The following is an 18,416-nucleotide window of genomic DNA, read 5'->3' on the forward strand; positions in this document are numbered from 1 at the left end:
TCGACTGGCTTGGAAATCCAGTAGGGATATTGCCTCAGTAGGGGTATGGCCTCAGTAGCCTGCTTAGATCAAGTGATTATACTTTCATCTTGCACAAGAAGTACATCCATTTGTAGCAGCTTAGCCTTTGTGGAATGTGAGGTTGTGAAAAGGCTCTGCTGTGAGGTGGATTGGTTCTGCAGCATGGTAGGGCCTTAGAGGGCCCATCCAAGCCTGGTATTCAGGGCTACTGGTGCCCCTAGGTGCCCCTGGTGGGTCGAGTCACACACACTCAATTGGTATGATGAGATGGGGTTTATCAGATCCAATGAACAAGAGAGGATCTTCAGAGTACAAGATGATGTTTTTATTGACAAGACAGGCGCAGACAAAACAGGCACAAAAGCAGCAAACAAGACAAGTGCCTGGGAGAAAGTTCTGGATCAGCCATTTCTCGAAGTATAATTCTGCTTTGCATTCATAGTTATACCTGGTTCTACGTCAGATTTAGCATTGCACTGATTGGTATTCTCTAATGGGACAAATCAAAATCAGCCTATCATATTAGAACATTGTAACAGGTTTTGGGTTTCAAATCAACAGTGATCAATTTCTTGCGAGGTATGAAGTCAAGTGCAGAGGTGAGACCATGACCAAATAATGAGCTACTTCCTTGTCTTATCTTGCCCTGTGCCAGGCTCTATGGACCACAAACTCCCAAGAGATAACATTAAGGAGTAAAACTCTTCTCTAATTAATGCTGGACACCTGCATATGACTTCACCCTTACAGACAAAGAGACTGTTCTGTCATCAAAAGTTAACTACATTGTTGAAGCAAAATATGTCAAACAGAGCAATCACTAAATCAGAATCACTAAAGCCCTGCTTCTATATTCTAGGCCTTTATCTACTTTCAATGGCTGCGGGAGCACCATTAAGTTGACCTATGACCACTTTTCCCCGACCCTTGAGTATAGTCTCTGTAGGAGGTATGTGGGGTAGTTCTGCTCCACCAGAGCCAACTTGTTGGATGTGCACACACCCCTAATGGTAAACTTCCTCTTGGGCTTTGAAGCTGCAGCAATGTGGAAATTGACTGTGGCTCCCTCTAGGGTTTTGTTTTCCTGTTGAATAGTCTGCAGCACCAGATCCTCGGTCACGAAGCCGTAACTTTCAAAGAAACTTAAAAGCTGACATACCTGAGCATTTTCCTATGCCTACGCTGCGCCTATGTATTGAGAAGCTAATTGCAAAGACCTTTCTATGCTGCACTTTTGTGTGGAGGTGAGCACAAAAGGAGGCGGACACGCCTTATTTCAATAGCTTGTGTGCCTCACTCATATTGTTGTACAATGTTGGACTGGGACTTAGCAGTCCACGTCAGAAAATGTGACCTCAAATGAAATCACACATTTTCTAGACTTAACAATTGAAAACAAAGAGTTACTTCCAAATGGGAAAATTAGATGCGTCATCAAAAGAGAAAATCTGGCAAAGAATCACCAACTCAATAAATTGTGACGGCCGCCGGGGTGTGCGGGCGCGTCACGGACCCAAACACAGTGTAAGCAGAGAGGTCCACACCAGAATTATAATCAAAGATCTTTATTCGGTTAGCGGGGAGAGGGAAATGATAGAGAGAGGGTGGGGGTGAGAAGGCGTCGTGTCGTGAAGATAGCAGGGGGGTTCGGTACACGGTGGGTGGTCCTCTTACGTTCCAGGTCGGGGCGGCAGCGGGGTAGTCAGACAGGCGAAGGTTGGCAACGTAGCGGGCTCTCCTATGGTCAGGGGTCATACACTGGACAATGGTGACTTGGCTTATTCTCTCTCTCATCAACTGCTCCTTGGTTCGCCGTAGCAACTCTCCTCCACTGGGTGCTCCGTGGGCTACTTTTGTACCGTCTCTGCTGCTCCTGCTGATGCCCTTCACCTGTGCCTTGATGGGCAGGAACTCCATGTATGGGCATACGGTGATTATCTCCACGGGTTGCAGCTGTGGCCCCTTGGGGCGCAGGAACTCCATACATGGTCCTGCCAAAGACAACACGGGGCAAGAGAGGGACAGCAGAAACAGCAGAGACAAAGCGAGGCGAGATATATACTCCATTTACCACCGTCCCACACTCGCGCATGGGCTTAGGCACGGGCCGGGCGCCACAAAATGCTAAATCCTATGAAAAACAAATAAAAAAGAAAGGTTGCTGATTTAAACAGTTGATTGAAACCCTGTGAGGGAAAGGCTTTACAACTCGTGAATCAAGTGGTCAGCGACGGCCAGGGTAGGGAGATGTCACTCAAAATCCAGATGAATAATAAGAGCCTACCTATAACACGTTTCTTATTTTCATTTAACATCATACGGTTTGGACCCTTTAGCTGATTATAGGCTTAATATGTTTTATGTTTTGTTTTTAAGATGAACCTTCACCATCTACTGAGCACACCAGTGATGAGTCTGAACCATCCCTCCTGTGCTCCATTGCCCACTGTCTCAAAACCAAAAGCAAATTTTACTGCATCAAAGATTGCTATAAAAGATAACGACGTAGATGACAAAATCTTAATCAAGGAGTTGGTTGTGCAGGTCAGCATTGGAATGGAAGAGCTCTGGTCCCCAATGCTAAATCGAGAATGGCGTGATTGTCAACTGTATATTTTGTGATTACTTGATCATCGGTAGCATCTAAAGCATCTACAAAACTGTAACAAGTCCTATATATTCTATTTTCTGGGTAACATCTTTGTCTGCCGATAAATAAATTGAAATGCCATTTTTCCCCCCCAAGTATATTTTGTGAAGACGACATACTCTTCTCTGCGAGCCAGGCACAGGTACTCTGTAGAGTGCAGAGGTGTTTGCGCAGTATATTGTCACTTTTGAAAATTGGCCAACAGCGCAAGTCGGGCTCAAACCTCAGATTACACTTGCATATCTGCTTGCGCCCTTTTGAAGATCACCCTGTATGTGTCTTTAGCAGCAGGATGTAACATTGTACGTTCTGAGCAATCGTAAAGTATGGCGTAGGTTTCCAAGGTATGTTTTTTGTGGCTTAAGATAACCTTTAATACTTTAAGAAGGATCTTAGGAGAGTGGCTGGCTGGATTTAGGTAGAATGGAGTCAGACGTCCTATTAATATCATGCAGTATGCTGTGCTTTCTTAGATTGCATTCTGATGCCATATGTAACTTGCCACATCTCCAACAATGCCTTTGTTCCTTGATCCACTTCTCCAGGGCCAAGCTCTTTAAATTCTTGGCAGTGGGTCATTGAATGATCTATAGCCTCACAATACAAACAGTAGGTTTTTTTTTTACCAGTGGCAGATGGGGTAGTAGGCCTACTAGCAGATGAGGGTTGGAAAGCTACATTGGACCCATGCAGATTTTTAACTGTATTTGATTTAGAGTATGTCTGGTGGCCCCTCCTTGCTCGGCTTGGTGGTGCTTGGCGTACCTCACTGATCTGTGCAGCAACAGATTGGCATTCTGCCTCATCCTGCAACCACAAGGAGAGGTCTTCCAGGTTATGCTGGACACCTGGTCGTGTCCTGCAGGCATGTTGGGCATAACTGGCAACATCTTCTGTGGATAACTTGCTTAGGAGTTTGATGAATATGGGAAGAGCAGGGCAGCTCAGCAGTACCCTCTCCATGCTGAAAAGATTGTAGCATCCATATCGGTGACCTGATGTGGACTGCAAAACTACTGAATGTCTGAGTCACCAGGACGGACACTTTAGGCTGGTCAAGGATGGCTGTTATTACCCTCAATACAAGTTGGTGGGGCTGCCCATACTTTTAGTCTAATGCTGCCAGGGCTGATGAATATGGTTGGAGGTCTTTTGACATAAGCCAAGGCCAAACGTTGAGCAGAGACCAGGTGCAGCTGGTCTAGAAGGAGGTTAAGTGTACGTATTACTGTAAGCCCACATATATCTAAGTTTGGACATTTCTAACAAATACTGCCCCAAAATAAAAGATTCATCTCTCATTCAAAGTTTTATGACTTTACTTAAATAATTTTTAATGTGAGATAAAGATATTTGATAAAATGCGTGAACATTCCGGGTGTACTCTTTAAGCGCATGGGTGTTCCAAAAAAAATCACCTCATGATTTAGTGTAAAAGGACTATGTACACTCACATGTAAAAGGACCCATGAGGACGTGAATTCATCAGAGCAATTAGGTGTCAAATGAAAGCTAAGAGTCAATAAATTTGGGAAATGAAGTCACAAACACATTTCTCAATCATCTTCCATCATAAAAATAGGGCTTTGACTTCCAGTCAAACGTATGGAAAAACATCTAAGAAAACATCCACCAGAAAAAAGTCTTTAAAGGTATCTAGAAAAACATCATAACCTCATTAATGTTCATGTATCAAATAACACTTATATTTAGTTTTTAGGAAATGGTTTGGCTTCTGTAATATTAGAATCATTGGCAGTCTCTGTGTCACTCTGTTACCAAAAACCCACATAAAAACATATTGTACAGGTTGTACAGAACCTAAAAGGGTTCTTAGGCTGTCAATCTTTAAGGAACGCTTTTGGGTTCCATGTAGAACCCTTTTCACAGAGGGTTCTACATGGAACTTAAAAGGGTTCAAAAAGGGTTCTTCCACAAGGACAGCCGGAAAACAGTGTGAAATCATACAGTAGTTGATGTTGAGTACAGTGGGGAAAGCAAAGCCAGCAAATTACAAAAATATGGTATGCAAGTAACTTCCATTGAGAATGATGACATACATGTTGCTCACTTCTACAAAAATCAAGGGATTTATTTTCATCATGAAAGAGCACACTGGCACATATGGTGTGGTGTCCCTAAGACACATTCTTGGGATCCTTCCCACACTGGTTGCAAACAATAAAGAATGTTTTAATTTTGCAGAGGCTATCTCTGAGGCAAAATACTGTAGGAGCCGATTAGGTGTCTCTGTGTGTGTCTACACATGACATAGCCCTACTTGTATTTCATTTTTTTCAAATCAGTTTTTGCTGCCAATAGTGAAGGCTATGATTTAAATCACATTAAATCGATTTATGTTTCTTGTGAGTTTTTACCATGTCCCTTTTTAATGTTATATATAAGTCGATAAAACAATACATTATTAACTTAATGAGAGTGTCTATTGTATATTTCTACTTTTGTTTCCATATTTTAGCTGCATCGTCATGTACAGAATTACATTTACTTCCAGAAATTATGCATTTCTCTCGGGGACCCATTTAGTCATTCTGTTACCATCATTCTATTACCGAATGTAAATACACTTCACTTACTGTAGCAGTAACCAAAAGAGATATTTCCAACCAAACAACCAAAATAAATATTGCATATCATATAATAGCTAACATCTCACTCTTTCTGCAGATATATGTTAATCTTAATTTGGAGAAGAACTTTGGGGAAACATGGTTTAAAAAAAAATCCAGGGAGATTTTAGGGTCATTGTGTTACTGAACTTTGAAGCTGTATAGTTCTTAAAGTAAATGTGTGGTTGTTGTTTTTGGGTCGAATTGTTAGAAGTAGTTGTGCATAGAGTTGTATAATTTCTTAATCTTTGCCATCAAGGATTTTTGTTTGGCATACATTTGAAAGTGAAAAATTGTGTTTCATGGTCATTCAGTTACTGTCTGTTCTGTTCTGCAATTGCCCAAATACATAAAGAAAAAAGAAAACAATTAGTTTGCTGTGCTGTTTAATGTCTCATTAATAATAATTAAATTAGTTCCTGTGCTACTTCTTCCTGGATCTTCCTTCTTCCCATTTTTTTCATTTCGCAAGAATTGATATTAAACATTAAAGTAAACATTAAAGGTTTTCTATGCATGTAGAAAAACAGTAGTATGAGTACCTACTCAAAAAAGTACAGAAAATATCTGACAAATTTGAACTCTTCTACAGACCAAATTTTTCCTCAACTTCTAAAATGACTACCAGGAAGTAGTAACACTGTTGATAGGAAATTTGGAGTGGTGCTGGTAAAGCTGGAGTCTTCTCAGGCATGGGTTGCTGGGAGTACACTCCTGTCTGGAGTGGATAGGGGGGCACTGGACATGGATTTATGAGCTGTGAAGGAGATCGCATGGAATGGTCAGACTTGAAAGTTGGTTGAGGTGTTGGTAGCATGGAACGTGTAGGGTTGGTAGTGACTCTTGTCTTCTCAGTGATGGAGGTACATGCAGTAAGCTCTGCCTATAAGTAGCAGTGTCTTTGTACAGTCACATACCTCCATGCAGTCACACAGCTCTTTCACAATGGGTGGGGGATCTTCCCTGGAGTCTGCAGCAGAAGGGGAGGAATGACCACTGATGATTGACTTGCAGGCAAAGTAATTGGAACTAGTATCAGATAGGGAGTTGCTAAACCTCCGTTCCATGATTTTTGCCATATGCTGGATCCTCTTAAGTAGCTCCATTTCATTCTCCATTCTTTTGACATACTGGGGTAAGTCTCTTGTGGAGGCCTCTCCCTGGCCATGAGCTGTGGGTTCTCCTAGGCCATAGGCTGGGGGTTCTACTACTAGGCCAGAAGTTTGAGGCTGTTTGATGGTCTGTTTGGCTGGTGGTCTGTGGCTCTTCTTGGACTGGTGCACCTGGTGCATGGTAACTGTAGCCAGAGTACTGGGGTTGGTAGGCATTGAGGTGCTTTGGAGGGTTGGTCTGCCACCTTCCTTGGCCTCTCGCTGTTGGTTCCATTGAAATCTTCAATCCAGTTATTCTTTCCACCACGATAGCCATATCTGGCTCGAAGGACCATGTAAAAACTGTACTACTGACTGAGGGTTGCTGATGGAATAAGTTTGGACTATCATAGTGGTGTGTCAATTAAAACACAGGAGGTGATGTTGCAGTTTAAAGGGCTGATGCCCTGTTTTTCAAAGGATGGTGACATGGGTTGAAAGATGGTTTAATGGTCAATAATACATCCCCATCTCCTACAGAATTAGGCAGCAAAGAAAGTAAAAAGTAATAAGAGATACAAAACACATCAAACAACCTGAAAAAAAGTAATTTGGGCTGTCACACTGATTGCCTACAGGTGAGGCTATTTAGTGAGCTGAGGGGAGTGAGGTCACCCCTACACTTCTGTAGAAAGTAGGCTGATTGGTTGGTGGGTTGTCAGTCAGGGTCATCCATTAAGTAGGATAGGAGGGATTTTCTACATCGACTGTATGGCCAGGTTGTGTGTACAATCAATCTATATTGGTGATCACACACAAGGATATACAGTGTCATGCGTAAGTAATGGGACAGTGAAGCATTTTTTCTTCTTTTGGCTCTACACTGGCTCTACAATCAAACAATTACTTAATTTCTTTTATTTGATGGTATTTACCTACATATTGGTTTCACCATTCAGAAATTGGGACTATGCATAAAAAGTCATTTAATTTCTGAATGGTGAAACCATTCTGTACACAAATACCATCAAATAAAAGCTGATAAGCTCTACTTTAACCTCTTAGTAATTGTTGTCTTTTGGAGTGTAGAGCCAAAAAGAACAAAAAATACTTGCACTGTCCAATTACTTAGGCAGGGCACTGTAGATGTCACTGCTGCTTGATGCATATTGGCTGTTGATTCCTTGCTTCAGCTCATCCCTTGCCTCCCCTAACATATGAAACAGATGAGAAGATCTCCCACCAGAGCAAAGTGTTCAATGCATGCATTTACCTGAGGGTAAAGGAAGCCTTATGTTCCCTCAGTCAAGAAAGACTTGAAAAGAAAGAGAGCCTGTCTGCTTTGCTCCACACACGTTCTTCTCCTAGTTCCACTGCTCTCCAGCATCTGACTTCTCACAAGGCTTCTGGCTGCTCAGAGAATGGGTATACAGGAGGAGAGGGACTGAGGTTGATACCATGAAGGATAAACATAGCCACATCTCAAAGTTGTTTCATACTTATGTGAGGAGGCCAATACTCTCAGCCATAACAATGTTGCTGATGATGCTTTTTTATTAATGCTTTTATTATTAAGATGATTACATTACCCCACGAAGGTGTTTGTTTCTAATGTTGTTAGCTTTAGAATTAAATTGTTAATTAGTATGTATGTACTGTATCAGTCTCACTGTATTTTTGTAGACATTACAAGTCAGAAAGCGCCCATTAGTCTGACCTATTGCATAGTATTTGTTCTGTGTACTGTCATCAGGCCAAGACTGTCATTATCCTCATCGTGATCCTAAGCAGTGCGGATTTTCATCATGCAACAAACATACAGTGCGTTGCGTAAGTAATGGGACAGTGAAGCATTTGTTCTTTATTTGGCTCTATACTCCAAAAGTTTGGATTTGAAATCAAACAATTACTATGAGATTAAAGTATAGATTGTCAGATTTTATTTAGGATATTTTTGTAGAACACATTTTAAACATAGTCCCCCTATTTCAGGGCACCAAAAATAATGGGACAGATTCATATAATGTCCAAATTAAGCACTCATGTTTAGTATTTGGATGACAATCCTTTGCATGCAGTAACCTGGGTATCTTCTCAGGTGATGCTCTGCCACGCATGTACTGCAGCCATCTTCAGTTGTTATTTTTGTTTAGGTCTTTTTGCTTTTTGCAGAAAATCTCATCATCAGGAAATTAACTTTTTACTTTATGATCATGAAAAACTCACTAGTTGCTATGCTAGTATGTTTTACTGTATGATGAAATGCCATCCAATGAATTTGGAGGCATTTGCTTTTACTCGAGCAGATAAGGTGTTTCTGTACACTTCAAAATACAGTATGCTGCTGACGTCAGCAGATATATCATCAATTAAGTATTATAAGGTATTGTCTGTCCACAAGGTATTGTCTGTCCACAAGACCTTTTTCCAGACCCGTGCAGGCTTTTTATGTACTTTTTAGCAAACTGTAACTTGACCATTCTTTTTGAGGACAACTAGTGGTTAGCACCTTGAAGACTGTAGTTCGGCTGGTGACATATTCTGCGGATGGTAGTCTCTGACAAATTCAAGCCTACCTCTTGGAGAGTGTTCCTGTTCTGTGAGACAGTTGTTTTGGGGGTTTTCTTAAATATGGTGAGCTTCCTTTGGTCATCCAAAGTATTCCTTCCTTGGTCTACCAGCATGTTTGCGATTGCCGAACTCACCAGTGCTCACCAGTGTTTCTTTCTTTTTAATGATGTTCCAAACTGTTGATTTTCACAAGCCTAAGGTTTTGGCTATGTTTCAGCCTAAAAATGGCTTCCTTGACTTTCATTGACCTCTGAGAATCACTACTTTAAACTCAATTGATTTTAAATCCAAACTTTTGGAATATAGAGCCAAAAGAACAAAAAATGCTTCACTGTCCCATTACTTATGCAGGGCACTGTAAGCCTCTGCTCTGTTCACTGTGGTCTGATGTGGTATTTTGATAGCCATCTTTGAAAAGAAAGAGAATGAAACCCAGATACATGGGAGATTAAAGATAAGGAAAATAAAATAGAGAGAACAGAGAGGGAGGAGAGCATGGCTTCCCTGTCGCCTCCTGCTGCTGAGGGGGACTTGCTCAGTCTTCCCTTTCACTTTTCCTTCAGGGGGTAGTTCAATATGTTACTGCCATAACACATATTGTACTGTATGTCTTTGTTATCAGTAATGTATTGGTCTACAATTGCTTTGAGTGAAATCTTGGTTACAGAGAGTGACAGAGTAGTGGTACTTTTTTAATGAAGATTAGGGATTAGACCTGTTGAAATTAATGTATCTGTCTGTTGACATTTTACAGACAAGACTACTGGAATAACATGAGTACTGTAAGCTGTGTGGTGAATAGATGCTCATGTCGCTGACTCCACAGTAAACCTGTGCTTCGAATGTAGGTGTGTCTTAACGGAGCTGCATGTCAGTGCACAGTGCTGACTTGCACTTTTAAAGCCAGTCATTATTCATTTCTGAGACTGTTGCAGCTGGAATTATGTAACAGCCTGCTCATTAAAACATGACATGTTTTAATGAGATTGACATAAACTATATTGTCTTATTTTACACGTTTAGAACATATTACACCCATAGTTATTTGAGTATGATTACTAAATCAGCATGATTATGATTATGAAATAAATCCTGCAGCAATGTTCTATAACATTATTATATTTTACAATTATATTATATTATACAATTATATTTAAATGTCATTTGTTCAATAGGACTATATGTGCCTAGTAGTGAAAGAAATACTTTTCCCATATGTGGTACGCTGTGATTCTCTTTGCTTGTGAGCTTCAACATGTAAAAAAATAATGAACTGTAATTTGGTTATTAGGCCTGTATCCTTTGAGGAGTACTGGTCTTTTCTTCATTCATTTCATTCTTTAAAGTATGCTCAGATACTAAAAACTGTGCAAGGTCAGTGATATGGACATTACCTCGTGAGACAGCAGCTTGCCAATCTCTCAATAATGAATGACTGTAAAGCCTAGACAATGGGCCAGGATGTTGCAAGTATGATTCAAGTGTTCTTAAACATGCGGCTTGTTCATGTGCATAAAGCGAGAGGTTCATCACCATGGACAGCTCACTTTATCCTTGAGCAGATCAACAGGGCTCCTCTCAAAGGTTGCCTTTATATCTCAGCTTGTGAGTTCTAGACACTGTCTCTATCTATATCTCTGTTTTCCTACTCCTAGTGTCCCAGACTGTGTTTGAGATGATGAAATACTTATGCCTGCGTTAACCACAGAAAACCTTGTATAGATCGATATGCGCCAGGCAGCCCTGAACCACTGGGAGGGTGGTGGCTGGGGTGTGGGCCAGGGAGGGGGGACTTGGTAGTGTTACTGTGTCACTGAGCTAGCAGAGATAATAGATCAATATAGAGCAGGTAGGATAGAGCCTGCTTCTATTCACTGCTGTGCCCTCTCACCAAGACTTGTCTGTCCCCTAACACGTGATCATGATACCTGCATGATACTATTAGAGACCTCACACCAGCATTTTGAATAGGAGAAAATTATTACCTGAAAATATTACATACTTTGAACCCAATTATATTTCCGTATGAATTAGAAATGGAATCCAAAGGATTAAATCCCAGGCAACTCCTGTCCCTTTCATTGTCTAAAACAGCTGGGATTCTGTCTGGTCTCCTTGGTGATGGATGTGTGGCCTCTTCCCTTCACACTCAGTGGGGGGTGGGGGCAGATCTGACTTGCAGCCCCCCACCCATCTCCATTGTTTATTTAAGAATGATGTGATGCAAACCACAATGACCTATGATGGCTCCAGCCCAGTTCATGTGCTGGTTCACCCCTATTAAACTTTTTGTTTATTAGAGTAGCCCATGGTCTATGTTGCTAGTGCTATAAGATAGATAGATAGATAGATAGATAGATAGATAGATAGATAGATAGATAGATAGATAGATAGATAGATAGATAGATAGATAGATAGATAGATAGATAGATAGATAGATACTTTTGATCGCCGAGGGGAAATGAAGGCGTTACAGCAGCTCACATCACAAACAACAACAAAATAAAGTGACAATAGAATAACAGAATAAAATAGATATCTGAAATTATATACAGTAAGAACAATCCAGTATGATTTAACATCCCCCAGCCTGACTCTGATTACCCCGATCGAGCCAGCCGGAGGAGGAGTTGTACAGTGTTATTGCGGCAGGCAGAAAAGATCTCCTGTGGCACTCCTTAGTGCAACGTGGTTATAGTAATCTGTTGCTGAAGGAGCTTCTCTGCTCTGTCACAGTGTCATGTAGGTGATGGGATGGAATTGTCCCTGATGGCCAGGGGTTTGGTCCTCATCCTCCTATTGGCCACCTCCTCCACAGTGTCCAGGGTGACACTGAGGACAGAACCAGCTTTCCTAATAAGCTTGTTCAGCCTCTTGGTGTCACCTTCCTTGATGCTGCCCCCCCAGCATACCACTGCATACAGCACTGCGCTGTTCAGCACACGCCAAAGGACCTAGCTTACAAATACTATTGAAACAATGTTATTAAGATGAATATCATACATATTCTAAATATCCCACATACAGTATATATTTTGTACTTCAAGAGATATTCAAGAGACAAATTGCTCAAGTAATAATGAAGTAGACATCAGAATGGTGGTCTCACATCTCTCAAGTGTTACATGGTATGTGTATTGCTGAAGTGATACAACACTATCATGCTAACTGTTCAATAATAGAATCAGTTCCTGTGTGCTCCTGAAGCTCTCTCCCTCTGAGCCCTTCCCTCACTACAGGATATGAGACTGCAGGAGCTCTTCATTATCTGTCCCGGCACGCCATACTTAAGCACAGCAATTAAGCCTTTTAAAGTGAAGGTCAGGACTACATCAGCATCTTCATTTATTTATCATCCTGCATCCATGGAGATGAGCTGTCTCAGTGAGAGCTGCAGATATTACAGCTCAGCTCAGCCGCACTGCTGTCTGGGCCTCTCCCAGTCTCAGGAGAGAGGCAGGAGCGATTTCTCTGTGAGGAAGTCTTTTCATGGCATCCTTGATTTATAAAATAATACTGCCATTCACTGGCAGAGAGAGGTAATGCAGTGAACCCAACTAACCCAACCCACCCTTACCTTACATTCAAGCACAAAGTACTGTGGTTCAAACTTATGGTCATAGGAGTTCACAAGGAAAGTCAAAGTGAAGTATTTTATAAAAATGGTAAGTTTCAGAATTAAATTTCATGCAAGATTAAAATAAATTGCATTGAATCCATTATCTGGATAATTAAACATTTTGTTCAAGTTGTTGCAAATAGACAGGCTCTGCCTGAGCCTCTGGCTTGTTTGACCGTATAGTGTATAGTGAGTATAAGTAGAGTTTCAAAAGGTTTAATACAAGCAACACGAGTTAGAACTCTCTGCATGTTTTAAAGTTGGATTGGTGTGGATAGCTTAAAAGCTGTAGGAGTAGTAGTGGAAAAAATTGTAAGAAAGAGAATAGCAAGAACAATAGTTGGACTTGCCAAAAGAGCCCACTAATAATAACTAGAAAATGAAGTTTCAGTAGAAACTAGGTGTGCTTGCTTAGCTGGCTTAAAGTATTCTAATAATTGGTAGTGGAGGAAGTTTAGTGACATAGTTCTATCTTTGAGATATCTTCAAGTAAGATAAAAAGCTTTTGGTGACTATTGAACCCCATGTTGAATTGTACAGTATAAACAGTATCAAACTTATTTGTTCAGCCTTTCTAATTAAGACTTTTGTGACATTATGAAGTTGGTTTGGTGTTCCTTACTTCAACAGTGTAAGAGCACTGGGTTTTAAGAATTGCAAAGAGCCTTGGGGTAGTTCAGTGGAGAGAATAGACTCTTCAATCTATTGTACATAACTACTAAGTAACCTTAAGTTATAACTTACTAACCCAATAGTAAATATAATGTCTGTACTTAAGTCATTGAAGAAAGAGATAGTGAAAGATAAGACAAGGAAAAAAATAAAAAGGTATTATAAATTATTTAGCCATAGGCGGGACGTGAACCTTGGTCTATAGGGCTGGAAGGCATCGTCATAAGCATCAAGCCATCAAAAATGGCAGATTTTGACAGCATTGGTCGATTTCGCGAGTTCTTAGTGTCACACAGCAAAAATTTGGTTTTCCTGTCTTGCTATTCACAAAGCAATCTCTATTTCTAAATTAGATTGAATGGTGACATCATATCTAGTTAGTCTATTTGTAAAAGACAGAGCTAGCTAGCTAGAGACATACGAAAGATAGCAACATAGCTATCTAGCTGACTAATTATTTGCTAGCACTAGTGTAGCTTCTTTTTTGCTAGCACTATCTTATTAGCTATCTTCCAAATGGCTGTTTTATCAGCAAAAAGGCATTTGTAGGACTATAGGCAGTTATGTTCTCAAGATTTTGCTTAGAAAACACACTTCTTGTTTATCTACAACTGGTTGCTAAGCGATTTAATGAACTCCCTGTAAATTGCTCAATTCCAATCACAGTTAAGTTTAATTTTTAACTCCCTAACCCTAACCCTAAGGGGACTTTTTGGAGTAGGAATAGTTGAATAGTTTAAAATGTATAATAGGTATCAGAAAGCTCTTTATATGGTTTATAATGTTTAACCTCTATGTTAAAATGTGCACTTTTAAGTGGTAATATTTTAAAAAGTATAATGAGTATCAAAACGTTCAATACAAGCAGCTCAAGTTAGACCTCTCTGCATGTTATAGCTGAAATGGTATGTTTTACATAAAAAGCTGCAGGAGAAGTAGGAGTGAGAAGAAAATATAAGAAGAACAACAACAACAACAACAACAACAACAAAATTAAGTATGACGAATGACAGTAGTGTATTGTTGATGAAGATAAAAGATGGTTTGGACTATAGATAGTCTGATAGATGGATAGATAGAGAGTGTAAATGTGCTTAAAGTTTAAAAGGTCTTAAAATTGTCAAAAATCTGTACAGAAGTTCTTTAAGTAGGGTCAGTCAGTCCACATAAAGTTGGATTGAGTTGTCAAGCTTACAAGATAATTTAAACGTTTTAAAATGTATCATAGTTAATTAATGCAACTTAAAAAGGCTTAACGTCTAAATAGTAGCAACACTCTGAATGGAAGTTATTTAAGTAGAGTCAGTCTACACATTGTAAAGTTTAATTGAGATGTCAAGCTTAAAATATGAAAAAGTGGATACATTTTGAAATGTCCACATTCAGAGCCAATAGGATTTAATAGGATTTCAAGCAAATTGGAGTACAGCTCAAAAAGTATAAATGGTATGGTAAACTTGGTAACAAGTTTTTTCAAGCAAGTCAAGTTAGACAAGTCTGGGCATTTAGAAGTTGATTTTAAGTTAATAGGTTAAGCGATTTAGGCTGTGCACACGGCGGCATAGGCATGAAAAGGATTTGATGAAAATTTGAGTAAAGCTGAAAAAGTGTATACAGTATAATCGAAAGTAAAAATAAAAAGTTATTTAAGTTGGTCTACACAGTTAAGATGTGTTTTTTATGCTAAAAAGTATAAATGGTATGAAAAAGAGAAGGTTATGAATAATAATAATAATAATAATAATAATAATAATAATAATAATAATAATAATAACTGAAAGAAAAACAAGAAAAATAAGTTCCAGAAGAAACTTTGTGGGCTTGCAAAGTGTTATTTTGGTAGTAGAAAAAGTTAAAAGATGTTTTGGATGATAGACAGCTAGATTTGCTGGGTAGTTGAAAGAAAGTGAGATAGTCTTATTATGGTAGTGGATAAAGTTAAAGATGATTTGGTTGGTGGCTTGGATGAATGGATGGATGGATGGATGGATGGATGGATGGATGGATGGATGGATGGATGGATGGATGGATGGATGGATGGTTTGTTGATTGGTTGGTAGAAGAAAAATTGCTCCACTGTCCCATGCAGGGCACTGTACATACTGTAGACAGACAGATAAGTGAAGATTGGATGATAATTAGATAGATAGATAGATAGATAGATAGATAGATAGATAGATAGATAGATAGATAGATAGATAGATAGATGAGAGAGGGGAGGTACAGATAGATCAAAACAATTAAGAGGTTAATCAGTATGGGTTACACTGAGTGAAGCAGTAGTGACTGGTAAAAGGAAGAAAAAGAAAGAAAGGATAATGCTACATAGTTCAAAGGTTAGATGGATATACGGTTGGAAAGATAGAAGGTTAGATAGATAGTATGGCAGGTCATAGATAGATAGATAGATAGATAGATAGATAGATAGATAGATAGATAGATAGATAGATAGATAGATAGATAGATAGATAGATAGATAGATAGATAGATAGATAGATTAGTATTGGTCGACAATCCTTTGCATACAATAGGTGCCTGATGTCTGTGACCCATTGACCTCACCAGATGCTGGGTATATTCTCTGGTGATGCTCTGCCAGGCCTGTACTGCAGCCATCTTCAGTTGCTGTTTGTTTTGAGTACGTTTTGCCTTAATTTCCCTCTTCAGCAAATTAAATGCATGTTCAATTGGATTTAATTCTGGAGATTGACTTGGCCACTCTAAGGCCTTTTTGGCCCTGAAAAACTCCCTAGTTGCTATGGCAGTATGTGTGGGGTCATTGTCTGGCTGTATGATGAAGCGCTGTCGAATGATTGGAAGCATTTGCTCATACTTCAGCAGACAAGATGTTTCTGTACCTTAAGAATTCATTCTGCTGCTGCTGTCAGCAGTTACATCATCAATGAAGACAAGTAACCAGTTCCAGTGGCAGCCATACACGCCCAAGCCATAACACCCCCTCCACCATATTTCACAGATGAGGTGGTATGCCTGGGATTTTGGGCTGTTGCTTTTTTGTTTCTCCACACTTTACACTTGTCATCACTCTGGTACATGTTAATCTATGTCTCATCTGTCCACAAGACCCTTTTCCAGAATGTCTTTAATCTGAATGTCTTTTAAACTGTAATCTGGCCCTCCGGTTTCTGTAGCTAGTGGTTTACACTTGCAGTGTAGCCTCTTTAGTTCTGCTGATGAAGTAGTCTCTGACAGATTCACACCTACTGTACCTGAGTGTTCCTGATCAGCATTCTTCGGTCATCCACTGTAGAAGTCTTCCTTTGCCTAGCAGGCTGTTTGCTATTGCGACCAATAGCAGACTCCAAAGGAAAATGTAAAGGCTAAAATCAGTACTAGACATTGACAACTCTCTTATGCCTGCACAAATAATGTGATTGAACACACCTAACCAGAAACACCTGTCAATACTTTTTTCCAATACTACTGGTTTCCTGAAATAGGGGGACTTTGTATAAAAAGGGATGTCATTTCTAAATGGTGAAACCAATCTGAAAAAAGAAAACACTGAATTAAAGCTGACATTCTCTACATTTACCTCATAGTCATTGATTTAAAATCCAAACTGTTGGAGTATAGAGCTAAAATAAGACAAAATGCTTCCTCTTTCCAATACTTATGGAGGGCACTGTAAATAGAAAGATAGGATGAGCCTGGGTAGTGTTTTGTATTAGGATGTTTGTTGTTTCAATCATTTGTCTGTGGTTTGTATTATTTTGCCTGAAATTGGTGTCTTCTGAATATAGACCGGTGACATGCCTTTTGCCCCACCCTAAAATTAGTGCCTTGTGAGTACCACCCAATGACCTAGGATTCCTGCTTAATGCGATACTGGGTGTCATTTGCATACGTACTAGTTACTGACAGTTTTTTCCCCATCTGGCGTTGTAGACAACCTGCATATTTCTGCTTTCCATAGTGCAGTTGTTTTTCCTTGATCTCACCACAACGTGACAATACAATTTCTTCTGCTCCTTAAATTTGTCTTTGTTTTTTTAACTCATAGTTTTGTCAGTTTTTCTAATCTCTTTTGCATAGCTGTGGACATGTTTACACTCTCAATTGAGACTGACATTAGTTCATGTGTATAGTTGTCAGCCCTGGTCTGATAAAACATGAAAACTGTCAATCATATCACTTAAATGTTTGAAAGTGAGCATTACCGCAGTTATTGACCTAATTGACCCTAACATCTGCTGTTCTTGAGTAAGAATCAAAGAAGCCATATCTCCCTGATCTGTACCTTAACAAAGTGATGCAGGTGCTTCCCACTATGAGCAATGCCTGACTCACAAATGTCGACAGACACTTGACTGTTCAAAGGTCTAGATACCATGACTCCATGTCACGACTTGAGCAGCTACTCTCAGATATCCACACATCACATAAAATTGTTCCGCAATGTATTAATGTCTGTCTGTCTGTTACAACCCTGTCTGGAGGTTCATGAAAAGCCAAATAATGGTCTCTGAACATACCCTTGGCTATAAGCTTGCATTTCACACTTGTGCGCATAGAATGCCCTTTCTGTTCAGGTCTTCACTGAGCAGCTGTGTGTGTTCATTGTGAAAGGCAAGAAATGTGAGAGCATTGCACGTACATTGTATGTTTCTGGAAAACCCTGGATATCTATCATCATCCTGACTGTGAGAAGCTAGTACACATGTGCTGTAACACCAAGCTCGGTGCATCTCTCTTGAGTGCTTACTTGTTCAAAATGGAGGGACTGTAACATTTATTTGGCTACTGCTGTAAGGACCTGGTGTGTCTGTCTGTTCATTTGTTGTGTCTGTACCTGTTAGGTACTGTTTCCGAGCTTGAGACCTTGCAGTTGTATGACAACAAGAATCTTGTAAAATATATATGTTTTATTGCAATGGCAACCAGTGACAATTACAAACTTTCAGATGCAGATTCTCATATTATATATATTTCCTGCTGTTCATTGCAAACATAGCACAAAACAGTTCAACCATCAGTAGTTTGTGTATACTACTCACTCACCTGCAACGCTGTCCAAGCTGTAAAGAAAAACAAAAAGAAAATCAGTGCATGGAAAAGCCTATTGAATTACCTCTGGTGACTTATTAATGAAAAGATTAATAGACTCAAAATCACTATAGCCAAGGCTGAAACATATTCAA

At 39.7% G+C, this 18,416-nt stretch overlaps 1 protein-coding gene across 4 annotated transcripts in view; it reads left to right on the forward strand.

Moving 5' to 3' along the window:
- dclk1b (doublecortin-like kinase 1b) overlaps positions 1 to 18,416 on the forward strand; it is a gene marked incomplete at both ends in the record, with an annotated part of 64,459 nt that overhangs the window by 6,038 nt on the left and 40,005 nt on the right. The gene's annotated exons all lie outside the window — the stretch shown is intronic.

The sequence above is a fragment of the Argentina silus genome (assembly GCF_951799395.1).
Source record: "Argentina silus genome assembly, chromosome: X".
In the NCBI taxonomy this organism is placed as follows: domain Eukaryota; kingdom Metazoa; phylum Chordata; class Actinopteri; order Argentiniformes; family Argentinidae; genus Argentina; species Argentina silus.